Genomic DNA, 6,108 nt, shown 5'->3' with positions numbered 1-6,108 from the left:
TTAGTTGTTACTGTATTCTGTTTGGGTTTTTAGCATCGTAGAGAAAAAAAATTCATGCCAGCACAGTTTTTAAGCTTTTATAGATAATCCATAGAAATCTAGTTTGGTTTGTTTTCCTGTTTTAGATGCTTATGGATTTTTTTTAAAAAAAATTGGCTTTATTTTTTTAGAGCAGTTTTAGGTTCACAGCAAAATCGAGTGGCAGATACAGAGATTTCCCACATATCCACGTGTGCACAGCCTCCCTCGTTATCAACATCCCCACCAGAGCAGTTACCATTGAACCCGTTCTGACACATCACACTTACCCAGAGTCCATACTGTACACTAGGGTACACTCTTGGTGTTGCACATTCTGTGGGTTTGGACAAATGTACAATGACATGTGTCCATCATTATAGTATCATACGGAGTGGTTTCACTGCCCCAAATCCTCTGTGCTCTGTGTTTTCATCCCTCCTTCCCCTAACAACCTCTGGCCACCACTATATTTTATTGTCTTCAAAGTTTTGCTGTTTCCAGAATGTATTATACTTGGAGACATATAGTATGTATCTTTTTCAGATTGGTTTCTTTCAGTTTGTAATATGCATTTGTTTCCTCCATGTCTTTTCATGACTTGATAGCTCATTTCTTTTTAACGCTGAGTAATATTCCATTGTCTGGATGCACCACAGTTCATTTATCCATCCACCCACTGAAAGACCTTTTAGTTGCTTCCAAGTTTTGGCAGTTACAAATAAGCTGCTACAGATATCCATGTGCAGATTTTTGTGTGGACATAAGTTTTCAATTCATTTGGGTAAATACCAAGGAGTATGATGGCTGGATCATATGGTAAGAGTATGTTTAGTTTTGTAAGAAACCACCAAACTGCCTTCCAAAGTGGCCGTACCATTTTGCATTCCCACCAGCAATGAATGAGAGTTCCTGTTGCTTGGACCCAGCTAGGCTTTCTGTTTTGCTGTCTTTTGTCATCACTCGTCACTGAATCTTCCCTTCATTGTGCTGCCTCTAATTATATTCATTTCTTTTCTAGTAAAATGGGAATAAAAATAGCTGTTTGTTCTGTAGGTTTGAGTGTTCATCCAAGAGGCACCACTCGAATTCCTTTATGAACATCGCATGTTGGGGAAACAGAGATGCCCAACACTGCACAGGGTCAGTTCCCTCAGGGGGTCCCATAATCTAGTGGAGGTGACAAGACAAAAGCATCCAGAAAGAGTCATAGGAAGGCTTCCTTGAGAGGTCAGATGGCCCTGGAGCAGAACCTCGAAGGTTAATGCCTTCAAACTGGGCATAAGGAAGAGTTCATTGCTGGAGGCCGGAGGTGGCCTTGGAGTCCTACCTGGTTGTCGAGGGAATGTGGCTTATAAGCAGTGAGTTGAAGACAGACTTGAAAGAAACTTTTCTGGTGACAGCTTTACTCTCTCCCCATCCCGGCTCAAGAGTCAACAAGTCCACATTGGATGTGGCCTGAGGACTGGGGTCCAATCACCTTTTCAGCTGCCTCACCACGGTGCATGGACTCTCCCCAACAGGAAACGTTTGGAATCTTTGTCATGGGCTGGCCACTCTGCACTGAGGCCCAAGATGGCAGGATGTGGCTTGGGAATCACAGTTAGCGAGTTCTGCTCTGCCTCTTCCTGGGTGTTCGTGAGTTATTAACTTAGTGTTTTTTGGTTAATACCTTCACATGGTTCAATACTCCAAAGCACATCTAGGGAAATTTGTATCAGTTTTGTCCTCTGGTCACCCAGCCCTCCCTGCTAGAAGGCACCTGGAAGAAGAGATAACCACTCTTTTTAGTGTTTAATACATACCTCAAAGATTAAAACATAGACACAAGTGAAGGAGACTATATTTATTTCCCCCTCTTTTACACAGAAGTTAATAAATTACTTTGCCATTTTTTCTTCAGAATATATCTTGGAGATCTTTTCATTCTTATTCAGAGACACTTTGCTTATTTGTTTGTATATTTATAGCTATATAGTATTCCACCGTATAGCAGAACACACACACACACACACACACACACACACACAATTTTTTTTTTTAACTAGTCCCATGTAGTGGACATTTGAGCAGCTTGAGTAGGAGTTTTAAACATAGCTTGGGAGGGCTCTCCCCATTGGCCTCACTGGGCTCTCCCCATTGGCCTCACTCTTGGCAGGTGGCCTGCAGTACTGGAAGGTTGGCTACAGCCTCTAGAGAATCATTAGGGTAAATAGGACTAGGACCAGCCTTGGGGATGATGTCCCCATTCAGGGAAGCAGCCATGAGAGTCCATCAGTGGCTGGAGACTCATGTTTGAAGGCAAAAGAGAAGGACCTGCTTCTTTGCATAGATTGGGAAGCCTTCAGAGTCTTGAATTCCTGCTTGTACCTGCTGCCTGAAGGCTTGTAGGTGGCAATGGCCCATGCTTGGAGCAGCTGCTCACACATATGTGTTCTTTGCAGCCCTATAATGTGGATTGTTCTTGGAGGGAAATGTGAGCAATAGACCTGAGGTTTGGGGTTGTGGTGTGGTGGTTTATGGTAAAACCTCTCATCGCTAAAGCTTCCTCTTCATTGAATTCTAGACTGAGTCTAGAATTCTTTATTTTTTACTCCTAGTCAGGACAGAGGTAACCCTATTTATCTGACAGCTATACTTGTAAATTCATTGTCATTGTTGACATCTGTCTGATTGGCTCATGGAGGTGGACCAAATGGGAGTCCTGAACAGTCCGGGTATGGATATCTTGCCAAAGAGGCATCGGGGGCACAGTGGGGAGGCTGTCTAAGTCAGCACCATGCAGGAGAAAAGTGCTCTGTGGAAATCACCCCACACTCCTGGGAAGGTGAGTGCATTGAAAAAGGCCAGCAGATAAATGGTGGGAACGAGGATTCTGCCTCTGCTCTTGAAACAGAGTCCTGGAACGATCAGGTCTTCCGAATCATGCAGACCTAGTTTTAAACCCTGGTGCAGCCACGTCCAAGTTGTTTGGTCTTGAGCAAGCAACAGCTTCTCCAAGTCTCAGTTTTTTCATCTATATAATGGAGATATTAATACCTACCTTGCAGAGTTTCATGAAAATTAAGTGAGGGGTGGTCTGAATGCCTGGCATAGGTAGCATTTTTAATATCTCCCCATTTATAAATACAAAACCCAGCCCAATTCTTTTCTTTTCTCTTGTCCTTCTCCTCTTCCCTTGAGTGCTTGTAGACCATACACATATTACTTAAATCCCCTGTAATTATGGAGCTGGGAAATTGGGCCAGAAAGCTCTGCAGAACCGTTATTTCTCTGTAGCTTGAGTATGTGCGTATGTGTGTAACAAGAGATTGGGTGGAGGAGAGTTTAACTTCTCCATTTCTAACCACAAACATACTATAGGTACTGTGACCTCTGTCTCCTCTTTGTATCCTGAAGGATTTATTTTAAGGTCTGCTATAAAAGCAAGACATTGCTTAATTGTCTCGCTATAAAATATGTAAAGTATTACACTGTTGGGGCTCATTAGCCAAAGCAGAGCTGCCGTTGAGTAGTCCATAAGGTGCTACTTGGTAATGAATGTGGCAAATGATTCTCCTAACTATCTAAAGAGTAATAATAGATATGTCAGCTTGAACAAACAAGTCCCCAGTCCCCAGGGGCCATGGAGACACCGGATCATAATTAGACGGAGGGGCAGAGCAAACACTTGTATTTTTGTGGACCTGGTTCTCCATGTGCTTTGCCATCCTTCCAGGTCTGCAGAGGTGGAGTGTACCTCCCATTTGCATTTTTGTTTGGGTGAAGGATCTTTCTCTGCTCATGGTGTAAGTTGCCACCAGGTGTTAGTGACAGTCAAAGTTCCTTTCCCCTAAATATGGGGCAGTTGGGATCCTCATTTAGCAGCCTTTCTGGCAGAGTAGTGTTTTCAGTGGCTCTCTCAATCCCTTGAGGCTAAAGCTGAAGCTCATTATTATCATCCACTCCGTGGCTCTGAGTCTGAAATAAAGCAGAGAGTAGGCATGAGGGGAGGGGAGTATTCTTGGGCACTGGTGTGTTAAAAGCTATTTGATCCTCGGAGAACAATATGGTGGTTCCTCAAAAATTAAACAGAATTACTGTATGAACCAGCAATTCTACTTCTGGGATATATACCCCAAAGAATTGAGAGCAGGGACTCAAACAGATATTTGTACACCCGAATTTATAGGAGCACTATTCACAATAGCCAGAAGGTGCAAAAACAACCCAAAAGTCCATGGATGGATGAATGGATAAACCAAATGTGATATGTACATGTACTTAAATATTATTCAGCCTTAGAAAGAAATGAAATTCTACTGCATGTTACAGCATGGAGGAGCCTTGAAGACATCATGCTAAGTGAAATAAGAATCTGTGAACTCATGCTCATGATATATATAAATGAGTGACTGAAGGGGAGGGAAGCTTTTCATTACAGTAGCTTTCAAATAATAGATGTAGAAAAATGATGGACTTACATTAACATTTGATGGCTACTATAATTATAATTATTTCAGGCAAGAATCATCAATGAACTATTGCTTGGAATTAAGATGGGAAACAATATTTACAAAGTTTCAAAGTCTCTCACCACAAGATACTGATTGATTGTGGAAGGGAGAAAATGGTAACTATAGTAGAGAAACCTTCAGACTTCACATGAACTAAGGATCAAAGTTCACATTACAGTGACAGAGACAAATCAACATTGTGTATTTCCCGATATGGTTCTCTGAGAAGATGTGGCACTCTTACTGCTAAAAATGTATTCCTGCTAGAAATGCATAACCCGAACTCGATCATGAGAAGGCGTTAGACACTCAAATTGAGAGAGATTCTACAAAATAACCGCTTTTACTTTTCAAAATGGTTAAGACTGTGAAAGATGAAAACTGAAGACTGTTCCAGATTCAAGGAGACTCAAGAGATACGACAAGTAAATGGAATGTGTCATCCTGTATTGGATTGTGGATCAGGAAAAGTATAGTCGTGTGACGGTTGGTGAAATCTGAGTTGTCTATAGATTAGATAATGCTATTTTATCAATGTCATTTCCTTTCCTGATTTTGATATTTGCTCTGTAGTCATATAGGAGAATGTCCTCTTTCTAATTAAAGGAAGTATACACTGAAGTATTTAGAGATAAAAGAGCACCATGCCTTCACCTTATTCTCGAAAGTTTTAGGAAAAAGATTAAATTTACATACACATAAGTTTGTATCCGTGAGAGAGAAAATGAGAGAGAATGATAAAGCAAGTTGAGAAAATGTTAACATCCGGGGAAGCTGGGTGAAGGGTGTATGGAAAATCTTTGCACTATTTTTGCAATTTTTTAAGTCTGAAATTATTCCAAAATAAATTAAAAATTTTTTAAAAAAATTTATGAACATTATTCTACCATGCAACTTCTCTTACCACTTGTCTCATATAATTAATTTATACTTCAAGGCCACTTACTATTATTTTTCTCTGTTTTAAAATTGAGAAAATGGAGGCTCAGCAAGATTCAGTAACTTGCCCAAGTCATAAGGCTAGTAAATGGCGGAGTTGAGATCTGGTTATAGGTGGTTTCACTCCAGCGCCTGCATGTTCAAACACTTCATAACGAACATTGATCGTGTCTATTAGGTGCTAAATACTCTACTCATAATGAACATAATAAGATAATTCTCGCCGTAGTCCTTTACAGTGGCGGTGTCGTTCTGGTCTTACGGTTGAGAATGAGGCTGCTCAGACTGGTTAAAGGACTGGCCAGTTCCACAGCTGAGAGGCAGTAGATGCAGATTTGAACTCAGGTCCCCCTGAGGCCAAAGTGTGTCTCTCCACCATGCCACATGCTTCCAGTTTGGGTCCAGGCTGAGAATAGTCCATGGAGTATCGGGATCCTGGCCCACATCAGGCTCGTGGGTGTGCAGCCTCTCTTCCTTGTGAAATAGCTATCCGCCACAACCACAGGCTCTATCTTCCAGATCTGAGGAGCCAAGTGCTAGTTGTATAGCAGTGTTCACTGCCATCGTTAGAGGGCCACACTGTCGTTGTGGCTGGGAAATCCAGTGTCCTGGGGAAAATCCTACAGAGAATGCTATCTACATGATGATCTGATCC

The 6,108-nt window shown here is 41.7% G+C and overlaps 1 long non-coding RNA gene across 1 annotated transcript in view; it reads left to right on the top strand.

Moving 5' to 3' along the window:
- The window catches only part of LOC107196329, a 30,173-nt gene extending 24,884 nt beyond the window's left edge, over positions 1 to 5,289 (top strand). Inside the window, exon 5 of the long non-coding RNA XR_003042852.1 lies at positions 4,521 to 5,289. This is a non-coding gene — a long non-coding RNA (uncharacterized LOC107196329). The remainder of the gene's footprint in view (positions 1 to 4,520) is intronic.
- The last annotated feature ends 819 nt before the right edge of the window (positions 5,290 to 6,108 follow it).

This window comes from Pteropus alecto, unplaced genomic scaffold, assembly GCF_000325575.1.
Source record: "Pteropus alecto unplaced genomic scaffold, ASM32557v1 scaffold177, whole genome shotgun sequence".
Taxonomy (NCBI): Eukaryota; Metazoa; Chordata; class Mammalia; order Chiroptera; family Pteropodidae; genus Pteropus; species Pteropus alecto.
Note: the sequence above shows the minus strand (reverse complement) of the source record. Positions and strands in the feature narration are given on the sequence as shown.